Below are 26,807 nucleotides of genomic sequence, written 5' to 3'. Positions count from 1 at the left end.
GATTTATTTTTAAATGTCAATGTTTAGAATAAAAGTTATAGACTTTGCTATGCTAATTTTCTTAGGTATGATAATAGAATTTATTATCTCAAGATAGGAAAATGTCCTTATTCTTAAAAGAGGTCCCAGATGTCATGAAATCTGTCCATATTCATATATCAAGAGGGCTATTATTAATTTACTGCTTTTATTTCAGATGACTCCTTTTCTTTAGCAAGTTCATTTGGAAAGAAAACACTATGTCATTAGCACAAATAGAAAATCAGCATTACTTGTTATAAAGAGAACATAAACATCAGTAAATAAATGAAAACAAGATGACATTTTAAATTTCTAGCTAGAGTCTGTCACTCACATGATGAATCTAAGCCTGAAATCTACTCTTTCTTACTTAAAAAGAGGGCAGGGTTGTGCTGGGAAAAGCAGTTTACAGAGTGGTAAAAGCATTAAAGCAACCTGAGATCGAATCTGACTTCTTTTTTTTTCTCTCAGATGAGGGTGGGATGAGAGACAGCTAAAACCTTAGTCTTTTACATGCCAAATGGGTTAGGTACAGGAGGCTAGGAGAACACACAGAGGGGATGGGGGTCCCAGGAAGGCCACAAAGGGACATAAAAATCAAGCTCTATGGATGGGGGGAAAAAAAGCATGTGTGAGGAACTAAAATTTCAGTATGATTTGCGTTAACTGAACCTCCTGCTTTTCTTGGGAGAGTTGTAGTTCTCTCTTACTGTCCCAGAATCATCATTAACAATACCCTCTTACATTTGCAAGTATTATTTTGTCTGGACAATCAACTATAGGTCTCCCTAAGTATGACCAGAATGTGTGGAGCATGGTGAGAAGAAGCAAGAAATGAGGCAAGAGAGGTGGGCAGAGCCCAGCTGAAGCTCGAGGGCAACAGGGCATTCAGTCAGGGGAATGCCACAATAAGACTGCATTGAGAAGGCTATGTAAATAATGGACTGGTGGACAGAAGTGAGGAGGGTAACATCCATGGGAAAGAGGAGAAATGATTTGAGGCAAATGATTTTTAGGAGGTGGATTCACAAGGGCTTGATTATTGTGGGCACTGGATCAGGAGTAACAGAACAAGATGAGCAAGGATGATAGCCAAATTTTGGCTTGAGCAACTGTTTGAATGGTAGTACTATTCGCTGAAAGTGAAGATGCAAGGAAAAGAGCAAGGTTATGGAAGAGCTAAGTATCACTTGGGTCAGCTGAGTGTGATGTGCTTAGTGGACATCCAAGTGGATATGTGTATTGGAACCTACATGCACATGATGTAGCTGATGAATTGGGATCTGTCAGCATGAAATTAGAGTTTCTCAACATATATACACATCACATACAAATGAGGAACCACCATCCCCAAAAGGACCACTGTGATAGTGAATGTCAGGGAGAGGTTGTACGTTCAGAACCCCTACAGTGGTATGAGCAATTTGAAAAAGCCTCTCTCCTGGCAGGTAACTTCTGACAGCCCTCCCTCTGTTTGAGAATCAGTGATGCCAAGGGTATTGGAAGCCAAGCCCATAGATGGGATTGTTCAGGAAGAACAGAGGCCTGGGTAGCACTGAGAGAAGTCCCAGCATATGCAGAGTAGGAGAATATGAGCCAGCAAAAGAGAGTGAGAAGTGGTGTCTACAGAAAGGAGGAAATTCAAGAGAGCGTGGTGTTCCTCAATTGAGAGAGGATGCATCCAGAAGAAGGAAGGGATCAAATGATCCCGAACAGTAACCAACAGAGGCAAGATGGCCAAGAGGTCATGGTAACTCCCAAGAGGAATCCACTGGACCTGACAATGAGGAGGTCTCTATGGCTCTCGGTTGGGCCGTTGATAGGCAAAAGTGGAGGGAGTGGACAGAGGTGAGAGAGAGGAATTTTCTATCAAGACACTTGCCTGTGACCAAGACAAGAGCAATAAGTGACCCCTGTTTAGCCGTGCAGATTTCTTAGCACCAAGAATGTGACCAGAACTTGAGGAAAGGGAGTAGGAATTACAGGTCTCCCACCCAGCCAGTGTCAGTCCGCAGAAGCCATCACTGGGCTCCCTGAACTGGGGTGCCACTTTCAACCCCATGCCACCTCTGTTCACATGACCAGTTAGGAGAATCATATTCACATCTGGACATGAGTCTTACCCACTGGTCTGCAGGAACCTCTCCATATATAAGACAGAACTGTATCTCTTATACCTTCATAGTCTCAACAGTAACATCAACTCTTACTACTAGACTTTACCACTAGCATGTAGTTTACACTTTGACAACCATATATAACTTATTCTTTATTTCCTATGCCAAAAACACAACTGTCAGCATCTTATAATTAAAGAAAATGAGGATCAGAGAGGTCAAAGTACCTGCCCCAGGCCACACAACTAGTTGGAAGCAGAGCCAGAATTCCAAGTCCCCATTGCCTGCCCCTGCTGAAACACCTCTGCTTCCTACAAGGTTTGCTAAACAGAAACATCTTAGTTAAAATGGCCCAAGGCCTCCTGATACTAAAATTGGGCAAAGTATGCATCTCACTACACCCTTGAGGGACAGAAAATGGTATAGAAGCTTGACCTCAGTCTGAATGCAGAAGAACCAAATTCAAGTTGTGACCTTGAGTAGCTAATTCACATAACCATCCCAGACCTGCTTCCTCATGCATCAAAGTGGGGTGGGTGTTGACTTGGCCATGTACCCAATCAATGTTAAAAAATGACCACATACTGCCAATATATATGCATTTATTTAGCCTTTCATTTATAAGGGGTTTAATGAAGAAACAGTTCATTTATCATTAAAAGGTATAAAAATAAAATATTTAATAGGATGAAAGAAAGATTAAATAAGGAATATCAAATGTCCTTTTGATTATAATGGCTTCATACCATCATCACCTAAAACCTCAAGGCCTAATAAGAACTGAGGTAAGAATTGAGGTGGCAAACAAAACCAACCCAAAGAAAAAGAAAAGCAAGAAGACAAAGTGGTTATCTGAGGAGGCTTTACAAATAGCAGAAGAATGAAGAGAAGCCAAAACCAAGGGAGAGAGGGAAAGGCATAGCCAATGAAATACAAAGTTCCAAAAAATAGCTAGAAGAGACAAGAATGCCTTCTTCAATGAACAATGCTCAATAATAGAAGAAAATAACAAAAGGGGAAAGACTAGAGATCTCTTCAGGAAAAATGGAAACATCAAGGGAACATTCCACCCAACAATGGGCACAATAAAGGATAAAAATGGTAAAGACCTAGTAGGTGCTAAAGAGATCAAGAAGAGATGGAAAGAATACACAGAAGAACTGTATTAAAAAAGATCTTAATGAACCGGATTACTACAATGGTGTGGTTAGTCTCCCAGAGCCAGACATTCTGGAGTGTGAAGTCAAGTGGGCCTTAAGAAGCACTGCTGTTAATAAAGATAGTGGATGTGATGAAATTCCAGCAGAACTTTTCCAGCTGATGAAATCTGTAAAGGATGATGCCATCATGGTTTTACGACCAACCTAGACAGCATGTTAAAAAACAGAGACATTACTTTGCCAACAAAGTTCCGTCTAGTCAAAGCTGTGGTTTTCCCAGTAGTCATGTATGAATGTGAGAGTTGGACTATAAAGAAAGCTGAGCACCGATGAATTGATGCTTTTGAACTGTGGTGTTGGAGAAGACTCTTGAGAGTCCCTTGGACTGCAAGGAGATCCAAGCAGTCCATCCTAAAGGAAATCAGTCCTGAATATTCATTGGAAAGACTGATGTTGAAGCTGAAACTCCAATACTTTGGCCACCTGCTGCAAAGAACACTCATTAGAAAAGACCCTGATGCTAGGAAAGATTGAAGGCAGGAAGAGAAGGGGACGACAGAGGATGAGATGGTTGGATGGCTTCACCGACTCAATGGAAATGAGTTTGAGTAAACTATGGGAGTTGGTGATGGACAGGGAGGCCTGGTGTGCTGCAATCCATGGGGTCACCAAGAGTCGAACGTGACTGAGTGACTGAACTGAACTGATCAAGGTTTTGCATTCATTATGTCAGCAAATCTGGAAGACCCAGCTGTGGCCACAGGACTGGAAAAGGTCAATCTTCATCCAGATTCCCAAGAAGGGTAGTACCAAAGAATGTGCTAACTATTGAACAATTGTACTCATCTCCCATGCTAGCAAGGTCATACTTAAAATCTTGCATGCTAGGCTTCAGCGTTATGCAAACCAAGAACTTTCAGATGTTCAACCTGGGTTTAGAAAAGGAGAGGAACTAGAGGTCAAATTGCCAACATATGCTGGATTATAGAGAAAGCAAGGGAATTTCAGAAAAACATCTATCTCTGTTTCATCGACTACACTAAAGCCTTTGCCTATGTGGATCATGACAAACTGGAAGGCTCTTAGAGAGATGGGAATACAAGACCACATTACCTGTCTCCTGAGAAACCTGTATGCAGGTGAAAAAGCAACTGTTAAAAACCTGTATGGAACAACTGATTGGTTCAAGATCAAGAAAGGAGTAAAATAGAGCTATCTGCTGTCACCCTGTCTGTTTAACCTATATGCTTAGCACATCATGAGAAATGCAGGGCTGGATGAGTTAACAAGCTGGAATCAAGATAGGCAAAAGAAACATCAACAACCTAAGATATGAGGATGATACCACTCTAATGGCAGAAAATGAAGAGGAATTAAAGATCCTCTTGATGAGGGTGAAGGAGAAGAGTGAGAGAGCAGGCTTAAGACTAAATATTACGAAAACTAAGATCATGGCATCTGGCCCCATTACTGCATGGCAAACAGAAGAAGAAAAGGTGGAAGTAGAGACAGATATTCTCTTCTCGGGCTCCAAAATCACTGAAGATGGTAACTGCACGCATGAAATCAAATGACTGCTTCTTCACAGAAAAGGGATGACAAACCTAGATAGTGTGTTTAACAGCAGACACAGTACTCTGCCAACAAAGGTCCATACAGTCAAGGCTATGGTCTTCCCCAGTAGTCACATATGGTTGTGAGAGCTGAACCATAAAGAAGGCAGAATTGATCCCTTTGAACTGTGGTACCTTCAAACTGTAGTGCTAGAGAAGACTCCTGAAAGTCCCTTGGACAGAAAAGACATCAAACCAGTCAATCTTCAAGGAGATCAACCCTAAATATTCACTGCAATCAGATCAGATCAGATCAGTCGCTCAGTCGTGTCCAACTCTTTGCAACCCCATGAATCGCAGCACGCCAGGCCTCCCTGTCCATCACCAACTCCCAGAGTTCACTGAGACTCATGTCCATCAAGTCAGTGATGCCATCCAGCCATCTCATCCTCTGTCGTCCCCTTCTCCTCCTGCTCCCAATCCCTCCCAGCATCAGAGTCTTTTCCAATGACTCAACTCTTTGCATGAGGTGGCCAAAGTACTGGAGTTTCAGCTTCAGCATCATTCCTTCCAAAGAAATCCTAGGGCTGATCTCCTTCAGAATGGACTGGTAGGATCTCCTTGCAGTCCAAGGGACTCTCAAGACTCTTCTCCAACACCACAGTTCAAAAGCATCAATTCTCTGGCACTCAGCCTTCTTCACAGTCCAACTCTCACATCCATACATGACCACAGGAAAAACCATAGCCTTGACTAGACAGACGTTTGTTGGCAAAGTAATGTCTCTGCTTTTGAATATGCTGTCTAGGTTGGTCATAACTTTCCTTCCAAGGAGTAAGCGTCTTTTGATTTCATGGCTGCAGTCACCATCTGTAGTGATTTTGGAGCCCAGAAAAATAAAGTCTGACACTGTTTCCACTGTTTCCCCATATATTTCCCATGAAGTGATGGGACAGGATGCCATGATCTTCATTTTCTGAATGTTGAGCTTTAAGCCAACTTTTTCACTCTCCACTTTCACTTTCATCAAGAGGCTTTTGAGTTCCTCTTCACTTTCTGCTGTAAGAGTGGTGTCATCTGCAAACCTGAGGTTATTGATATTTCTCCCGGCAATCTTGATTCCAGCTTGTGTTTCTTCCAGTCCAGCATTTCTCATGATGTACTGTGCATATAAGTTAAATAAACAGGGTGACAATATACAGCCTTGACATACTCCTTTTCCTATTTGGAACCAGTCTGTTGTCCCATGTCCAGTTCAAACTGTTGCTTCCTGACCTGCATACAAATTTCTCAAGAGGCAGATCAGGTGGTCTGGTATTCCCATCTCTTGAAGAATTTTCCACAGTTTATTGTGATCCACAGAGTCAAAGCATTGGCATAGTCAATAAAGCAGAAATAGATGTTTTTCTGGAACTCTCTTGCTTTTTCCATGATCCAGTGGATGTTGGCAATTTGATCTCTGGTCCCTCTGCCTTTTCTAAAACCAGCTTGAACATCAGGAAGTTCACGGTTCACATATTGCTGAAGCCTGGCTTGGAGAATTTTGAGCATTACTTTACTAGTGTATGAGACGAGTGCAATTGTGCGGTAGTTTGAGCATTCTTTGGCATTGCCTTTCTTTGGGATTCGAATGAAAACTGACCTTTTCCAGTCCTGTGGCCACTGCTGAGTTTTCCAAATTTGCTGGCATATTGAGTGCAGCACTTTCACAGCATCATCTTTCAGGATTTGGAATAGCTCAACTGGAATTCCATCACCTCCACTAGCTTTGTTCGTAGTGATGCTTTCTAAGGCCCACTTGACTTCACATTCCAGGATGTCTGGCTCTAGGGCAGTGATCACACCATTGTGATTATCTGGGTCATGAAGATCTTTTTTGTACGGTTCTTCTGTGTATTCTTGCCATCTCTTCTTAATATTTTCTGCTTCTGTTAGGTCCATACCATTTCTGTCCTTTATTGAGCCCATCTTTGCATGAAATGTTCCTTTGGTATCTCTGATTTTCTTTAAGAGATCCCTAGTCTTTCCCATTCTGTTGTTTTCCTCTATTTCTTTGCATTGATCGCTGAAGAAGGCTTTCTTATCTCTTCTTGCTATTCTTTGGAACTCTGCATTCAGATGTTTATATCTTTCCTTTTCTCCTTTGCTTTTCACTTCTCTTCTTTTCACAGCTATTTGTAAGGCCTCCCCAGACAGCCATTTTGCTTTTTTGCATTTCTTTTCTATGGGAATGGTCTTGATCCCTGTCTCCTGTACAATGTCACAAACCTCATTCCATAGTTCATCAGGCACTCTATCTATCAGATCTAGGCCCTTAAATCTATTTCTCACTTCCACTGTATAATCATAAGGGATTTGATTTAGGTCATACCTGAATGGTCTAGTGTAACTGATGCTAAAGCTGCTGCTGCTGCTGCTGCTAAGTCACTTCAGTCGTGCCCGACTCTGTACAACCTCATAGACGGCAGCCCACCAGGCTCCCCCGTCCCTGGGATTCTCCAGGCAAGAACACTGGAGTGGGTTGCCATTGCCTTCTCTGACGCTAAAGCTGAAGCTCCAGTATTTTGGTCATCTGATGCAAACAGATGACTCATTGGAAAAGTCCCTGATACTGGGAAAGATTGAGGGCAAAAGGAGAAGAAGGCATCAGAGGATTAGACAGTTGGATGACATCACCGATGCAGTGAACATGAACTTGGGTGAACTTTGGGAGATGGCGAAGGACAGGGAGGCCTGGCGTGCTGCAGTCCACAGGGTTGAAAAGAGTCGGACACGACTGGGTGACTGAACAGAAACAACAAGGAATGATTTATCATAAAAACAGTAGATGATAATCAATAGATCAAATGCCTTGATAATTTCAAGACATTTTGGCTGACTTCCTACCAGGTTTGATGGCACTGTCATTACTCTTCCCTCACAACAGCAGCTGATGGAGAGAGGGGCCGTGGTGCCACATCCCTGAGGTCCACTTGACATTGCATCAGGGCTGTCTTTGCAGACTGCCCGTTTGCTGGGGGATAGCTTTATTTAAACAGAAAAACACAATTTGTAAATCTATTGCATTGACCAAAGTTTGTTCAGATTTTTCTGTAAGCTGTAATGGAAAAATCTGAATGAACTTTTTGGCCAACCCAATACCTACACAGTTACCTGGTTTCCTGTGGCTGCCATAACAAACTGATACAAACTAGGGGGCTTAAAATAACAGAAATGTATTGGCTTACAGTTCTGGAAGCTAAAAGTCAAATCAGGGCATCAGCAGGCACCCTCTTTCCTCACCTCTTCTAGCTGCTGGCGTTTGCTGGCAATTCCTGGTATTCCTTGCCTTACTGATGCTTCCTTGACATCATTCATCCATTCCAACTTGTCCCCATCATCACATGGCTGCCTTCTTTTGTGTCTGTTCTTCTCTTCTTGTAACGATACCAGCTACATTAGGAGTCCCACCCTCATTCAATATGACATCATCTAACTTAAATAATTCCTACAATAATTCTACTTCAAAATAAATCCCTTTCTAAGGGACTTCAACATCCCTCTTTGAGGGAACGATTCAACTCATAACAGCATGCATTAACGTGCCAGAAGGAAATGAAACAAGGATGCAGCTTTGTCCATGCTATAGAGCCTTCACCCTTGCCTCGGACATGGGACCTATTTACCATGTGTGATCCCTGGAGCAAGTGAAGACGTTGTGTCAATCCATATATTAATTTTTTTTAACTTGTTTAAATACAGGGACTGGGAAACAGAAAGAGCAGTCAGAGAGAGAGAAAGAAAGGTACAAGAGTGACCTCACTCAATTTAGCGAGATGAATGCTTCAAGCATGGGGGGTCGGCAGGCACCAGCCATGGAGTCACTATAATAATAATGTCTAGGAGATTCTGTTATACTTAACAACAGGAAGATCACCATGGCCCTTAATTTCTTTGGTTTTAAATTAGGACTTTTTTTCCCCCAATACCAGTGGATAACCTTGTGCATCCTGTAGGGTACAAGCACTTTATTGTAGAGACTTCTGTCCTAAGAGAATTTCAAAGGTCTCTTCCAGGTTGAAAAAAAAAAAATGTAATAACACCAAGAATAGTCCTTTCCCAGAGGTCACTTCCAAAATGACTAAGAAAACAGGTGCCATGAAATAGTATTAGATTGAATCATATAAGAATTTTTGAGAGGGCAGAAAGGGGAGACATGAAAAGGACACTTGAATCTATTAGCATATTTATTTTTATCTAAAGGGCATTCTTACAAGGAAAGCATGTAGGGAAGTACTGTGTCGAAAGGAACTGAGGGCCTCTCTGCTAACCATTAGCAGCAGCAGTATTTGCCATTTTTCACCTGAAAAGCAGCAGGGTGCACTGGTTAGTGGCATTCAGTTTGGAGCCAGACTCTCTAGTTCAAATCCACCTCTGTCACTTACTAGCTGTATAACTTTGTGTAATATAATCATTTTTGTGCCTCAGTTTCCTCACCTATAAAATCTGTTATACTAGTACTACCTCACAGGGGTGTTTTGCAAATAAACCTATGTGAAGTGCTTAAAATAGTACCTTCCTGGTACCTAATAAGAGCTATGTAGGAGAAGGCAATGGCACCCAACTCCAATACTCTTGCCTGGAAAATCCCATGGGCGGAGGAGCCTGGTAGGCTGCAGTCCATGGGGTCGCTAAGAGTCGGACACGACTGAGTGACTTCACTTTCACTTTTCACTTTCATGCATTGGAGAAGGAAATGGCAATCCAATCCAGTGTTCTTGCCTGGAGAATCCCAGGGCCGGGGACCCTGGTGGGCTGCCATCTCTGGGGTCACACAGAGTCAGACACAACTGAAGCGACTTAGCAGCAGCAGCAGCAGGGTTACTTGGGGTTGCAATGATGATGATGATGACTACAGCCACTTACTGAGCTTCTGGACCCTAACCTAAGCATTTTATTCACATTATCTCTTTTCATCAACACAAAATAGCACAGGAATTAAGAGAATGGACTGAAAAATTATACCAACTTCAAATCCAAGCCTCACCACTAACAACTCACTTTGGACAGGTCAGTGAAATTTTTTAAGTTTTATGCATGTACACACTGCCATATTTAAAGTGGATAACTAACAAGAAACTACTGTAGAGCACATGGAATTTTGCTCAATGTTATTTGGCAGCCTGGATGGGGTGGAGTTCAAGGGAGAATGGATACATGTATATGGATGACTGAATTCCTTTGCTGTTCACCTGAAGGTATGACAACATTGTTAAATGGCTATACCCCAATATAAAATAAAAAGTTTAAAAAATAAACAAATATAAACATGGAGATATTTCCATTTTCACTTAAATTTTTTTTTCTAAGCTTTAGTTTCTTCCTTAGACCTATCGAATTTTCCATGTGATCCATCCAGCATAGCACCTGGTGAACAGCCAGTGTTTCACTAATGTGAACTCTTATGATTCATAATTGAATTAGGAAAGTGTAATTACCCCATACTGGTCCAGGGTCTCCCAGTGGATGTGGATTTGAGCCTGGCCTAAAAGTTAAATCTATATAGGCACCTGGTGCTATGGTGGGCATAGCTTAGACCATTTTGTCATTTGATCCCTTACATTTCATGACACCTTATCAGTTATCCATTGGCAGGGATTTCTCAGAGCAGCAAAAGGTACAAATGTAAGCACCAGCCCTTCCACCAGAATAACAGTACTCACGCTCAATCTTTCTTAAAAGCAGAGGTGCTGGCCTGCCTCGACGCTGTGGGAAAACAAAAATTTAAATTACCGTTGAATGGAGGGAATTTTGAACTGTTTCTAGACCTAGCCCCGAAACTAACCAAGATGTGGCCCTGGTGGAACAGATTATTTGGTAACCTAGGGCCCCTTTGAGTTTAGAAATTCTACAATTTTATAAACTTAGAATGCAGGTGGGGATATAAGAGCAAGATAACTAGTGAACGATTTGAGGTCATTCATGGCCAAAGGATAAAAGTTTTGTGGAGGTTAGGGTGAACTTTAACTGATGATTTAGACAGTAGTTTCTAAAATGCCCAATCATGAAAATATCCTGAGGTTCTTCAAATGTAAAGACTTCTCAGCCCTACTCCAGACCAACTGAATCACAGACACCAGAGAATCATTATTTTTAACAAGCACCTCTGATTCTGATCAATGGACTTTATCCCTAGACAGTTAGATTTAATTAGGGTAGTGTTTCAGGTGACAGCATTTTTTTTAATATGCTATCTAGGTTGGTCACAGCTTTTCTTCCAAGGAGCAAATGTCTTTTAATTTCAAGGCTGTAGTCACCATTTGCAGTGATTTTGGAACCCAAGAAAATAGTCTTTCGCTGTCTCCATTGTTTCCCCATCTATATGCCATGAAATGATGGGACCAGATGCCATAATCTTAGGTTTTTGAATGCTGAGTTTTAAGCCAACTTTTTCACTCTCCTCTTTCACCTTCATCATCAAGAGGCTCTTTTATTCCTCACTTTCTGCCATAAGGGTGGTGTCATCTTATCTGAGGTTATTGATATTTCTCCCAGCAATCTTGATTCCAGCTTGTGATTCATCCAGCCTGACATTTCACATGATGTACTCTGCATATAAGTTATATAAGCAGGGTGACAATATACAGCCTTGACACACTCCTTTCCCAATTTTGAACGAGTCTGTTGTTCGATGTTCAGTTCTGTTGCTTCTTGACCTGCACAATAAATACCTTACTTGGCACCATCCACACCCCCCTCTCCTGGCAAACATTGCTAGTTGATTACTGAATACTCCCACATTGAGCCTAGATCTTCCCAACCCCTGATGCAGGTGAGAACAGTGTGAGAAGAGATGGGGAGAAAGTGACATGATTAAGGCTCTGTGTCTGTGCATTTGGCAGAGGGAGTAAAAGTGGGGGCAAAATGAAGATTATCCTCCAGGCCTGGGAGGGAGTACTAAGGAGAAAAAAGACACAATAAATGAAATCCCCACAAGCACACTTTGTTGTTGTTCAGTTGCCAAGTCACGTCCAACTCTGCGATTCCATGGGTTGCAGCACACCAGCCTTCTCTGTCCCTCACCATCTCCTGGAGTTTGCCCAGGTTCATCTCTTTTGAATCAGTGATGCCATCCAACCGTCTCATCCTCTATCGTCCTCTTCTCCTCCTGCCCTCAATCTTTCCCAGCATCGAGGTCTTTTCCAACGAGTCAGTTCTTCGCATCAGGTGGCCAAAATATTGGAGCTTCAGCTTCAATGAGATTTAGGTTTGATTTCCTTTAAGATTGACTGGTTGGATCTCTTTGCAATACAAGGGACTCTCAAGAGCCTTCTCCAGCACCACAGTTTGAAAGAATCAATTATTCAGTGCTCAGTCTTCTTTATGGTCCAACTCTCACATCCGTACATGACTACTGGAAAGACCATACCCTTGACTATACAAACTTTTGTCAGCAAAGTGATATCTTTGCTTACTATGCACTATTTTTTAAACACCACGTAATGAGCAGAAGAACAAAAAATCTTCTGTTGCCATGCTACCATATAATCTTACTAGGAGACTAACTAGCCACAGGGGTCTGTTAGTAAGTGACCCAGTGAGGACCCAGAAATGGGGTTGAATGTTTGTCTACCCCTTGACCCCTTGAAGGAGCACCCCCTCCATCCCCCTGTCCCAGACCTCTCTCCAGGCTACTGCTGTGGATGACATCTCAGGCACAGACTTCTGTAGGTCCCTGGCCCCTGAGGACCTTTTACTCTGACAAGGCTGAGAGCTGTCTGAAGTGGGAACCACTTCACAGATGGGGAGATGTTAGCAAAGGCTTTCCTGAGACATTCCACTTGACACTTGGCCAGACTAGGTTTCCACCTTTGCAGAGAGGGGTCGACTTTCTACAAAGAGAAGTCAGCACCTTTAAATGAGTCACATCCCCTGAAGGTGTTTTCTCCCCTTCTTATAATCCCTTTTGTCTTTTAGAACCAGAGGAGACAAATGTGGTATTATGCTCTTCAATAATTGGGTTCTCCATCCTGGCCTTAGCAAAGCCAAAAATCTATAAGGAAGCATGTGGTTCAAACTCAGGGTGGGGGTGTTTATCTGTTTGGAGAGGTTGGGCTGTTCCCAGAATAATCATTACTGCAAAGGCAAATCAATGCCTGAAGATTTGCTCCCTGCTTTTGCACTAATTAGTGTACAGAAGGGAGGAGGAGGGGGAAGAGAAGCAGAGGGCAGCCACCAGCTGCGAAGATTTGTTATGTTAATTAAACAACAGGATGAGACAGGAAAGCCAGTTAGGTCTGATCTGTCCTAGGTGCCCAGACTGGCCCTGTGATGCCCATGAGGGAGTTGTAGGGATGTGTGTGGGTTGGCAGGGAGTCATTGCCTCCCCTCTGGTTGCCCCTCTTGCCCCAACACCAAGAGTTTAGCTTTGGAGTCCTAAAAGCTCTTCAACTGGGCACCAAGAAGCAGCTCTCATGCCAACCTCAGAAACCAACTTGAAGCACCTGGGACACAAACAGTGTGGGGTGTGGGGAGGCTTCTGCGTCATGGGCACAAGCACTCTGCCAGCTCGAGGCAGCACCAGAAAGCTCTGCTGTGGTGTTACAGCTGTATTTTCTTCTGGCTTTAAGCACAGGTTTATAAGAGAGGATAAATGGGTTAGTGAGCAGAAGAACACTGAGGGGGAGTATGGAGCAGAGATGAGAGTCTCGTGATAAAGCAAAATGGAGTGTTACTATTAGTGAAGCAACTCTGCTTTTAAAAAGCAGATTGCACATCTAGGTGTCTATTAAGTATACTCAAAAACAGCTTGATGTGCTTGCTTTCAATCTCTTCACATTTCCTGCACCCAAAGAAGCCACCTTGCCAATAACTTCTTGAGGTGGTGAAGGCAATCTGTTTGTCACCTTCAGAGTGTCCGGGGACGGCTGCAGTAGCCTGGGCAAACACAATGGCGCCAAGTCCCCAGACAGAGCCAGGGGCTATAACCCTTGCAATCATCTCCCTTGCTCCCTGGAAATTGTCCCTTCAAATGCAGGCAGCTCCATTAGACACAGGGAGACAGATGCACCATCAGAATCATGGGGATTTACAGCTGGAATCACCAAACAATGTATGATCCCACACTCTCATTTTGGAGGCAATAGAACAACTGAAAGTTGCAGTGATAGCACAGAGGGACAAATGGTCAGAAGCAGGGCCAGCTGAAAACCAGGGTTCCACACCTGGCCCATACCACGGTCCCATTCATGGAGATAGTTGGATTCTGCTCCAGTCACTGTGATTTGCTGGGGCATCGCCCTGTGTGTTTCTGGTCAGCTCCCAGGACTTTGGAGAAGACCAAAAAGGGCTGAAAATCATTTATCCATTGGGCAAACTGATAATTGAGGCCATGCTCTATGCCAGAGATGAAGCTAAGTTCTGGGAGAGCAGACTCACAGTCCAGCAGGAAGAGCAGAGTCATGAACCAAAAATCTTTATCTGTCATGTACCGTGGGAGTGGGTACCAGAGCCCAGGAGAAGAAGCAGGCTGCACTGAGCTAGAAATGCCTTCCTGGAAGAGCTGGCATCTAAGCTGAGCTGCAAACCCTCCCAGAGCAGCAGCCAGCCTTCTTGGCCTTCCTCATACCTTTGGGATGCTTCTCCTAGGAAATAAGCACCTTTATATAGAGTTGGCCAAAAAATTCATTGAGGTTTTACCATCACATCTTACAGAAGAACCCAAATAAACTTTTTGGCCAACCTAATACCTGCCCTCAAGCTCCAAGTACCTTAGGACTCAAAGGCTTGCCCTCCCCAAGGAATACCTTCTGGTCCCTTCTCACCTTCAGAACTTACTTCTCATCTTACTGGGATAAGGAACACATTCTAAAAATGGATGGTGAGGGACTTCCCTGGTGGTCTAGTGACTTAGACTCTGCACTCCCAGTGCAGGGGACCCAGGTTCAATCCCTGGGCTGGGAACGAGATCCCACACGCTACCACTAAAGATCCTGCATGCCACAACCAAGACTCCTACGCAGCCAAGTAAATAAATATTTTAAAAAATAAATTAAAAAAATGGATGATGATGGTTGCATGACTTGATAAATTTACTCCAAGTCACTGACTTGCACATTTAAAATGGTGAACTGTGTAGTCAGTAAATTATACCTCAATAAAGTTGTTTTTTAAAATTCCCAACATTTTTTATGGTATAGTACTCAGAGAAAATAATATCATTTGTGTCATGCCCTGGGGTAAAGCAAAAAATATTTAGAGTTTAAGGGGGAAGAAAGCATTCTATTTTATTTATATCAATAGAAGACAAATAAAATGCTTACACTGCAGAAAGATATTAAATATTGAATTTATATAAAATATCCAAATAAAATGTTTTCAAATATTTAAGTGATACGCTTGAATTTGTGTTTGTGAACATACTTTTTATAACCTCTCCCCATTCTCCTGGGGGCACACAGATTAGAAATGGTTACCTGTAACTCAGGAACAACACTGTAATGGCAATTCTTAAAATTCTTGGTTTCCATCAGTAAGAAACTTTGTTCCCATGAGGAAGTGATACAGATTTTTAATCATTTTTACAACTATTCAAAAATCAGCCTTGGAACTCTATTGGAATAATCAAATAACTCTTTTCCTTTATTGACAGATAAGTAATATTGACTTTTTTATAATGTAAAGATTTCAATTCAATCAACTTTTTATGCCAAGTATTTCAAAATAATGATAACACATACATCTGCAAAATGTACATAAATGATTACAATGATCAGCCTACAGCTGGCTTGACCACCACTAAAAAGTATAGCAGCTGTAGAAACAATGAAGGGATGTACGTGAAAACACCAGGAGTGGTGACCACCAGGACACGCTGACTGACCCACACCTTGGATGACATACCCCATTCCTGGGCATTTGGAACACTAACTCCTCCTACTGGTCCCTGGGCTCTTGTCCTCAATGGGCAGTGGTGGGCCCTACAACTGGCTGCCCCTGCTGATGCCCAGGGAGTGGGGCAAGAGGTAGATGGTCTCCTAGCAGGACTGGGGGCCATGATGGCAGACCCCCTCCATTCATTCAGACATCTTCTGAGAGACTCCCGAAGGCCAGCCTACTACTCTGAGGCACAAGGGATTCTGATCTTAGGGGGCACAAACTGTGCCAATGCCTACTAACACCTCCTGTGTCTAGACTCCCAGATAACCTGTGTGCATTTCCTAAGAGGTTTCAAGCATCCTGAGACAATATCCATTTTGAGGCTTTGGAGGTTCACTCTCTGGAGAGGCAGTGTGCTCAGAGCAAGAGGAGCAAAAGGTTAAAAACAAACTAGGAAAACAATCTCTGTTAAAGAAGTGGGTGGACAAGTAGCACCTTGGTGAGAAAATAGAAAGGGAGGAAATCAAGTGCTGAGAGATCACAGAGGTTAAAGGAAGGGAATAATTAGCCAAGAGAGAGAAGAAAAGTCTAAAGTACTAATAGGAGGGGGAGGAGAACAAAGCTGTGGGAAATGATAGAGAAGTGGTCCTGAGGCTCAAGACAAGGCATATAGGGTGGGGGCAGGGGAGACGCTGTTAAGAAAAATGATTCATGATGCTTTTAAAATGGTAATGGGACTTGCCTAGCGGTCTAGTGGTTAAGACTCCAAGGTCTCAGGGCAGGGGACGTGGGTTTGCTCCCTGGCCAAGGAACTAAGATCCCACACATGCTGCAGCCAAATAAACAAGTATCAGTTCCCCCATCTTCATCCTGGATTTACTCTAAAAAAAAACGATAATGAAAACTGCATTCAAGAGGGACCACTGCAATAGGAGTTTTGTAAGTAGGGGAGAAAGATCAGGCTCAACATCAAATACAATAAGTGGAGATTTATAGCTAAGGAGCGGCGGTGGGGGTGGGGGGGCAGGGGCAGGGGTCAGTGGATGGATGATCACTAAGAGGAAACATCCAAGGTGCGGGGATTCTTGCTAAACCGAGCTAGCAAGATTCTTGCCAAAGGCAGGCCAGAGTGAGAAGTTACCAAAAGTGTGGGATGAGGAGTTTGATCAGATATCCAGGGTGATCAGACATCAAGGGTGGGGAGATATTTGCTAAACTGACTCAGCAGAATTCTTGCTAAGACTGGACTAAGCAGGTCAAGGACAGAGCCCAAGGTCAAGGATTTAGAAAAGAGGAGGGCTCAGAGGAGCCTGACTCAGGTTTGGCCAAAGACAGTCTTTGTCAGAGAGGCGTGGTAGCTTTAGGAAGTGATGTGGCCAATGGAATTAGTGCGTTCTGGTTTACTGACTCAAGGAAAAGAGGCTGTGAGGGTACTGCTGGCAGGGCTGGGGGGATGGAGGGCTCATTGAGAGAGTCAGGACCCAGAAGTGCAGGAGTTCGGGGGTCCAGAAAGAAAGGTCTTCTTCTGGGGAAGGAAGTTCCTTTGCTTTTGAGTTGGGAGCAAAGTTTCTCCTTTTTGGGATAACAAAGGGATTCAAGGAGCCAAAAGCCACCAACCAGTCAGTTGGTGCAACAGATGGGGACAGCCGGCCGATGGCAATGTTCCTTCATTATTCACGTGCCAGCACTTTCTGGACAGCTGTTGTGTGCCAGGCTGGAGACAACTGAGACGTGGCCCTTTCCCATTAGGACCTCAGAGTCCAGAGAACAAGTGAACTATCAGACCATCAGAGCCAGCAGAAAAGACCAGGAGATGGCAGGATGCAGTGGGGAACCATAGTAGGTACACCCAACCTGCCTCAGAGGGATGAGGGAGGCTTCCTTCAGGGGGTGGCACTGGGACTTCCCTGGCAGTCCAGTGGTCAAAACCATGAGTTTCCACCACAAGGGGCACTGGTTTGATGCCTGGTCATGGAACTAAGATCCGACATGTCACTTGGTGTGGCCAAAAACTAAAAAAGAAGTGGCATCTCAGCCAAGACTTCAGGAAAAGGAAGAATTAGACAAGAAGGGAAAAAACTATTCCAGGAAACTGCCAAGAGGCAAATGGAACACTGCATGTGGAAACTGAATATGTTCAGTTTGGGTGAGGGCATAGCAGAGAAAGTCAGAAGGTGATGGCCAGAGAAATAAGGCAGGAGCCACATGATGAAGGATGTTATCGTCTGAGTTGAGGGCTCTGCAGTGTGCCCAATGTTCCTTGCAGTCTTTGGAATAAAGAGGCTGATCTAAAGAAGGACGTGTTTCCTTATTCTCCTAGACTCTTGGGACTCAATCCACAAAGAAAAATCCTGGGGTGTGAGGTCAATCAGGTGATACAGTGTTTGGATCATATGAACGAAGTGAAGTGCCCTGCAGATCAAAGCCTTTACAAACAATGTTCATTGGGTTTAGCTGTTGTCCTGGCTCTTTCCTTTCTTCGCGGAGATTACACAGAGTAATATCAGTCATGACTACTTTTCCTTAAATAGCATTTTTGTCTCTTATTTCCCCACTCAAGAACCTTTTGAGCCTCCCCACTGACAGTCTCATCAAGTCTGAGTTTCCCTGTTGAAGCTTTAAGGCTCTCCCATAGCTGGCTCACTTCTTATTTTCCTTCTTTCACCTAATGTGGAACTCCTGATCAGCCTTCTCAATATCAACACACTTACGGATTGCCTTAGAAGACAAAGACCCTGTAGTGAGAGTTTAATTGCTGTTTGAGAGAATTTCATAACCTAAGAAAGCAAAAAAGTGTCAGAAAGTGCAAGGAGAGTGGGACTGTGCATTTCTGCCTCTGCATCTCTGGAAACCTCCTGATGCCTGGTGACTGACAAAGAAGGTGAGGTCAAAGGAATATGGAAGCATATTTGATCAAGATCATGAAAATGGAGGATCAGTAAAGTGTAATTGTAAAGAGCATGGTTTTTGGAGAAACACAGAGCCCCTGGGCCTTTACCAATTTAAATTAACCCTCTCTGAGCCTCAGTTTCCCATGTGGACAAATCTGATGATCATAGCCACTTCCAGGGTTATTATGGAGAGTAAGTTAAATGAGATACTATATACCAGGTACTCAAAGCACTGAATACAATGCCTAGCAGATACTCAATTAATTGTAGTTACCAGTATTCATTATCATCATCATATTCTGAAAAAAAAAAATAGATGACATGTTAGATATCTATCTCAGGATTCCTATTGCTGATCCACATGCCAGCTGTGTGCCTTGAGTGAACTACTTCAACTTCCTGTTCCTCATTTTCTAATCCATAAAATGGGGGTAATAGTGGGTACCACACACATCACTGTGAGGAATATTATTTATACCAGCATATATGGTCAGTTCAGTTCAGTTGCTCAGTTTTGTCTAACTCTTTGCGACCCCATTGACTGCAGCATGCCAGGCTTCCCAGTCTATCACCAACTCCCAGAGCTTTCTCAAACTCATGTTCATTGAGTCAGTGATACCATCCAACCATCTCATGCTCTGTCATCCCCTTCTCCTTCTGCCTTTGATCTTTCCCAGCATCAGGGTCTTTTCCAATGAGTCAGTTCTTTGCAGCAGGTGGCCGAAGTAATGGAGTTTCAGCTTCAGCATCAGTCCTTCCATTTTATTCAGGACTGATTTCCTTTAGGATTAACTGGTCTGATCTCTTTGCAGTCCAAGGGACTCTCAAGAACCTTCTCCAACACCACAGTTCAAAAGCATCAATTCTTTAGTGCTCAGCTTTCTTTATAGTCCAACTCTCACATCCATACATGACTACTAGAAAAACCATAGCTTTTACTAGGTAGACCTTTGTTGGCAAAGTAATGTCTCTGCTTTTTAATATGCTGTCTAGGTTGGTCACAGACAAAATCACTGCAGATGGTGACTGCAGCCATGAAATTAAAAGACATTTGATCCTTGGAAGAAAAGCTATGACAACCTAGACAGCAGATATGGTAGGGGGTCCCCAAAGAAAGAGACCCAGGAATGGCTTGTTTGACATAAAAGAACCATTTGGGGCCAAAGCCATCTGTGATCTAAGCCTAGCTACAAATGTTTGCCCTTGAACAGATCTCAGTAATTCATGATCTTAAGGAATGAAGAAACAAGGAAGGAACAGTCAAGAAACAATAGTACAGTCTCGGGGTAGGGTCCTGGTTCCTCAAGGGATACACATAATAATACATCTTAGAGTTCTTCAGGGACTAAGGCCCCACCCAGGCAGAGGACAGAATGCTGATGATTACCCTCCTCAGTTCAGTTCAGTTCAGTCACTCAGTCGTGTCCCACTCTTGGCGACCCCATGAATCACAGCACGCCAGGCCTCCCTGTCCATCACCAACTCCCGGAGTTCACTCAAACTCATGTCCATTGAGTCAGTGATGCCATCCAACCATCTCATCCTCTGTCAACCCCTTCTATTCCTGCCCCCAATCCCTCCCAGCATCAGGGTCTTTTCCAATGAGTCAACTCTTCTCATGAGGTGGCCAAACTATTGGAGTTTCAGCTTTAGCATCAGTCCTTCCAATGAACACTCAGGACCGATCTCCTTTAGGATGGACTGGTTGGACCTCCTTGCAGTCCAAGGGACTCTCAAGAGTCTTCTCCAACACCACAGTTCAAAAGCATCAATTTTTCAGCGCTCAGCTTTCTTCACAGACCAACTTGCACATCCATACATGACCACTGGAAATACCATAGCCTTGACTAGATGGGCTTTGTTGGCAAAGTATTGTCTCTGCTTTTTAATATGCTATATAGGTTGGTCATAACTTTCCTTCCAAGGAGTAAGTGTCTTTTAATTTCATGGCTGCAATCACCATCTGCAGTGATTTTGGAGCCCAAAAAAATAAAGTCAGCCACTGTTTCCACTGTTCCCCATCTATTTCCCATGAAGTGATGGGACCAGATGCCATGACCTTAGTTTTCTGAATATTGAGCTTTAAGCCAACTTTTTCACTCTCTTCTTTCACTTTCAGCAAGAGGCTTTTTAGCTCCTCTTTACTTTCTGCCATAATGGTGGTGTCATCTGCATATCTGAGGTTACTGATATTTCTCCCGGCAATCTTGATTCCAGCTTGTGCTTCTTCCAGCCCAGCATTTCTCATGATGTACTCTGCATACAAGTTAAATCAGCAGGGTGACAATATACAGCCCTGAGGTACCTCTTTTCCTATTTGAAACTAGTCTGTTGTTCCATGTCCAGTTCTAACTGTTGCTTCCTGACCTCACCAGAGATCAAATTGCCAACATCCCTTGAATCATTGAAAAAGCAAGAGAGTTCCAGAAAAACATCTACTTCTGCTTTATTGACTATGCCAAAGCCTTTGACTGTGTGGATCAAAACAAAGTGTGGGAAATTCTTAAAGAGATGGGAATACCAGACTACGTGACTTACCTTCTGAGAAATCTGTATGCAGGTCAAGAAGCAACAGTTAGAACTGGACATGGAACAACAGACTGGTTCCAAATAGGAAAAGGAGTACATCAAGGCTGTATATTGTCACTCTGCTTATTTAACTTATATGCAGAGTACATCATGAGAAATGCTGGGCTGGAAGAAGTACAAGCTGGAATCAAGATTGCCAGGAGAAATATCAATAACCTCAGATATGCAGATAACACCACTCTTATGGCAGAAAATGAAGAACTAAAGAGTCTCTTGATGAAAGTGAAAAAAGAGTGAAAAATTTGGCTTAAAACTCAACATTCAGAAAACTAAAATCATGGCATCTGATCCTGTCCCTTCATGGCAAATAGATGGGGAAACAATAGAAACAGTCACAGACTTTATTTTGGGGGACTCCAAAATCACTGCAGATGGTGACTGCAGCTATGAAATTAAAAGACACTGGCTCCTTGGAACAAAAGCTATGACCAACCTAGAAAGCATATTAAAAAGCAGAGACATTACTTTGCCAGCAAAGGTCCACCTAGTCAAAGTTATGGTTTTTCCAGTAGTCATGTATGGATGTGAGAGTTGGACCATAAAGAAAACTGAGGGCCAAAGAATCGATGCTTTTGAACTGTGGTGTTGGAGAAGACTCTTGAGAGTCCCTTAGCCTGCAAGGACATCAAATCAGTCAATCGTAAAGAAAATCAGTCCTGAATATTCATTGAAAGGACTTATGCTGAAGCTCCAATACTTTGGCCACCTGATACAAAGAACTGACTCATTGGAAAACACCCTGATGCTGGGAAAGATCAAAGGCAGAAGGAGAAGGGGATGACAGAGGATGAGATGGTTGGATGGGATCGCCAACTCAATGGACATGAGTTTGAGTAAGCTCCGGGAATTGGTGATGGACAGGGAAGCCTAGCATGCTTCAGTCTGTGGGGTCACAAAGAGTCGGACATGACTGAGTGACTGAACTGAACGGACGTTCCTTAATTCAATCAACTGAAGTTTGGACTCAGCCAACCTTTGCCCCAGTTCTATGCTGAATTTTCCTCTGCTCCAGTCCCTTCATGAATATGTATGTACCCCTAGCTTAAAACTTCTAATTTAGGTATTCAGGGAGACATTGCTTTGGGGAAGCTCTCTGGTGTTCTCTTAACTTGTAGTAAGCAATAATAAAGCCTTCCTTCTCCCCATCTTTGGTGTCTATTGGCTTCTACCCACAAAGAGGCAAACCCAGTTTTTGGGAAACATTGGCAGTGAAGTCTGAAAAGAGGAGAAAAACAGAAGTCTAGAGCAAGGTGAGGACTGCTGCCAGCCCTCAGTTCTCAGGGCTGCTGGCATATAAACAGACAGCGAAACAATACGAAGTCCAGAAATAGGTCCAAATGTATATGGGACACTATGACCGTCTCTCCAATCAGTGGAGGAAAATGGAGTGGAGACCCTGGAAAAGCTGGCTGCCATCTGGAAAAGCTGGCGCTAGCCCTCTATCTCCTTTGATGAGGACAGAGTGAATTGGGCAGATGGGGAACAGAGTTGGGCCAGAGACTCTTACCCTATAAACTTGTAAGTTTTAAAGTTGGACCTACTCAAAAATATTACCTACTTTAAAAAGTGAAAGGGCAAAAAAAGACAGTACTCCTGAACGATGAAAGAAGAAATGTCCAAGAGAAGAGCCTGGAATCTCACAGACAGGACTGGTTTCATGGGGAAATGAGCACACCATCCTTACAATAGGTTAAGCAGGATTGCCGTGAAAAACCTAGAAAAGGGCTCTTGGGGTCCTTCTGTGTCATTAGTCATTAGGTCACAAGCTCAACACAAATTCAAGCACTATCCAGAAAGGGGTAGAGTCTCTATGCCAGTTTTCCCAGAACTGCAGTGAAGTTTGCCAGATTAGCACAGATCTGAGCTGCTGGAGGTGTAGGACCCTGGACAAGTAAGTTTGAGGGGAGGCACAGGCACAGGGCCTGGGAGTACCACTGAAGCCATCAGATTCAAAGAAATAAAGGAACAACAGGGCGAGGGAATACAGTAGGATCCCAAAGACAGAAGCCCTGAGCATTCACTGAGAGAGGGCAGGGGAAAAAGAAGATCAAGAGACGTTTCTCTAAGTTCACCCTCTATTAGGCCTGGCTTTAGAAGAGTGCAGACTTCCAAAGAAGCTGGAGGCTGCATGTACTGACCTCGGAAAAATCTCTCAGGCCCCACTGTTCTCAGCAGTGATTTAAATTCAAGTGCCCAACTGATAAAAGTTTACACTTCCCAGATTTGAGGGACACAGGGTGCCTTTCACTCACACAGAGCTAATCCAGGGGAGTTGCTGGTTCCAAGGCACTCCTCCACAGGAGCGGGAGGCCCTGTCCCACCATCCCAGCCTTTGATTTGTACCTCCCACCAGTGCTTCCTAAGAGGGCTCACTGCACAGGGCAGACGGGTCCCTCAGTGGGTTCCAGGTGACAAGAAAGAGAGAAGCGGAGAGCAAAATCAATGCAGCCCGTAAACTCTCATTCCCTTGACTCTCCCCACAGCTACAAGGACCACAGTCAAATTCAACTGATGTGGAAGGCACTGCTGAGGAATTGTCTCATTAACATTTTTCCTGATTATAAAAGAACTCTATTTCTTGACCCCCCTGGATCTTACTCTGGAGACTAGACACAGTGACAGCATCATTATTTATAAAAGTATCCAGAAATAAAGGATGAAACATAAGAAAAAGAATCCAAACACCAATTACGCTACTACCAAGGTAACACTGTTCTATTGGTATATGTGTTTCCAAGCTTAATAAAGCCTGGTTGATATAATTTGGATGATGTGTATTGTGTGACTCTTTTGCGACCCCAGGGACTGTAGCTCTGTCCATGGGATTCTCCAGGCAAGAATACTAGAGTGGGTTGCCATTTCCTTCTCCGGGGGATCTTCTCGACCCATGGATCAAACCTGCATCTCCTGCATTGGCAGGCAGATTCTTTACCACTGAGATACCTGGGAAGCCCCTAATTTGGATGATATTCTAAATGAATAGCATTAATATACTGTTAATACATACATGTATGCAAATATATTATTTGCCCATGGACTTAAATTCCTAATAATGTTCAGTGATAACATATCATTCCATCCAAAAGTTATCCTGAACTTTATTTAATCAATCCCACAGTGTTGAACTTTTTTGGTAGTCAGTTTTCACTAACATAAATAATGTTCAATAGATAATGTTTACTTAAAAATGGATCTACATACCAGATCAAACCCCTAGGAAAATATTCCTCAATTTTAAGACTACTAGGTCAAAGGATATGTACATTTTTAAGGTACTACAAAGTGCCAAACTATCTGAAATAAAAGTTACATCCATTTACATCTCAGCCAACTGTAGATTTTAACTTCTATTCTCTATATCAAACTCTAAAACCACTTCCCAGCTCAACTGTTGTGACCCAAACTGGAAGGAGGGTAGTGGCCTATCAAACTCATCCGTCTACAAGAAGAGGCAGATCTGAAACCAAACAGGGAGGAAGAACGCAGTGGCGATGTGCTTTTTGATCCTCAGCCTCCACTAACCTTGTTTCTGCTAACAACTGTCTAGGGATCCAGCTGAGGGCTTTTTTTCTTGACACCAAATATGTGGTGTCTTTTCCAACTGGATGTCCACATGAAACACAATGAAGCTGAATCCATTCCTCACCAAATACAAAAATTAACTCAAAATGGATCACAGACCTTCAGATAAGATCTACAGTTGAAAAACTCTTTGAAGAAAAGATAGTAAATCTTCATGACCTTGAGTCAGGCAAAGTCTTCTTAAACATGATACTGAAAGCATAGGGAACAAAAAGAAAACCCAGTAATCAAAGTTAAAAGTTTCTGTGTTTCAAAGGACACCATCAAAAAAGTAAAAAAAAAAAAAAAAAAAAAAAACCCACACACTGGAGAAAATATATGCAAATCATATATCTGATAAAGGACTTGTATCTAGAGTACACAAAGAGTTCTTGCAACCTGATAACTGAAACACCAAAAAAAAAAAACCCCACTGGGCAAAAGATGGGCAACGGATCTAAATAGGTATTTTTTCAAAGAACGTTTACAGATGGCCAATAAGTACATGAAAAGATGCTCAAACATCAAAAGCTATTAGGAAGATGTTAATCAAAACCACAGTGAGATACCCACACCCACTAGGGTAACTATGACCATTGTTGGCCAGGATGTGGAGTAACTGGAATGCCAACACGTCACTGCTGAGAATGTAATGCGGCCGCCGCTTTGGAAAATAGTCTGGCATTTACCATATGACCTAGCAATTCCACTCCCAGGTAGGTATATGCCTAAGAGAAATGAAAACATAGGTCCACACAAAAACTTTCACATGACTATTTCTAGCAGCTTTATCACAATAGCTGAACAGTAAAAATACAAATGTTCATCTCCTGATGAGTGGATCAAACAAACTGTGGCATATCCATATAATGGAACACAATTTGGCAATAAAAAGAAATAAAGCACTGATACATGCTACAACATGGATGAACCTTGAAAACATACGCTAAGTGAAAGAAGCCACTTACAAAAGACCACTATAATATGATTTCATTTATACTGAATGTACACAATAGGCAAATGTGTAGAGACAGAAAGCAGATTAGTAATTGCCTATAGTAGGAGAAGGAAAGAGATGAGGAGTGACTGCCAGTAGGTATGGGGTTTCTTTGAGGGTGATAAAGAAGTTCTAAACTTAGATCAGTGAGAGTTGCATAACTTTATCAATATACTAAATACAATTGAATTGTACACTTTAAATGAGTAAATGGTATGTAAATTATATCTTAATAAACCATTAAAAAAAACTGTTCTGGGCCTTTTGGAAGAGATACCATTAGTGATGCTGGACTTGGCACATTTTCTCATTTCACTCACCCCCCTACACCCCAAGAAATACAATACTGGGCAATTCTAGTTGGGCTACACATTTCAGGAGCCTGATCTGAGCCACCTGCTCCCCTCCTGGCTCCTCCCTTGCAGCCATGATCTATTCCCAAGCCTTCCATACTTTCTCTGCCATAGAGATGCTAAAGAAGACATTGTATACTGATCTTCAGAAAGACACTGTCAAAATTGACAGATGACGCACTGAAACCACCTTTCCTTCTGCAGGCTTTGTTTCTAGGATCGTAAGCTCTGTGAGGGACGGTGGAGCCTGGTGGGCTGCCGTCTATGGGGTCGCACAGAGTCGGACACGACTGAAGCAACTTAGCAGCAGCAGCAGCAAGCTCTGTGAAGGCTTGAGCTGTTGACTCTGGCAAAGTCCCCACCTCAGTGCCTAGGCTATGCTTAGTTCAGTTCAGTCGTTCAGTCGTGTCCGACTGTTTGCGACCCCATGGACTGCAGCACGCCAGGCCTCCCTGTCCATCACCAACTCCCAGAGTGCACTCAAACTCATGTCCATTGAGTCAGTGATGCCATCCAACCACCTCATCCTCTGTTGTCCCCTTCTGCTCCTTCCTTTAATCTTTCCCAGAATCAGGGTCTTTTCAAATGAGTCAGTTCTTCGCATCAGATGGCCAAAGTATTGGAGTTTCAGCTTCAACAGCATGCAACAATTCTGGATTACAGAAATGGCATATCCCACCTCCCCACTCCCACCCCCAATGATACCCA

At 43.0% G+C, this 26,807-nt stretch overlaps 1 protein-coding gene across 14 annotated transcripts in view; it reads right to left on the bottom strand.

The window, feature by feature from the left end:
* Nucleotides 1-26,807, bottom strand: part of LOC147378256 (uncharacterized) — a 407,307-nt gene that overhangs the window by 181,898 nt on the left and 198,602 nt on the right. For 5 of the 14 annotated variants that reach the window (XR_015145635.1, XR_015145614.1, XR_015145627.1 and 2 more), the window contains one exon: nucleotides 10,554-10,596. The exons of 6 other annotated variants lie outside the window; for them this stretch is intronic. The gene's annotated coding sequence lies outside the window, so the exon portion shown is untranslated. Of the gene's footprint in view, nucleotides 1-9,062; nucleotides 9,194-10,553; nucleotides 10,597-26,807 lie in introns of those variants that run through there. 3 more of the 14 variants (XR_015145620.1, XR_015145632.1, XR_015145637.1) reach the window with 1 other exon arrangement.

This window comes from Bos grunniens, chromosome 2 (assembly GCF_055505025.1).
Source record: "Bos grunniens cultivar Pamir isolate PY7600 chromosome 2, Bosgru_T2T1.0, whole genome shotgun sequence".
Taxonomy (NCBI): Eukaryota; Metazoa; Chordata; class Mammalia; order Artiodactyla; family Bovidae; genus Bos; species Bos grunniens.
This window is presented reverse-complemented; position numbering and strand designations above follow the sequence as displayed.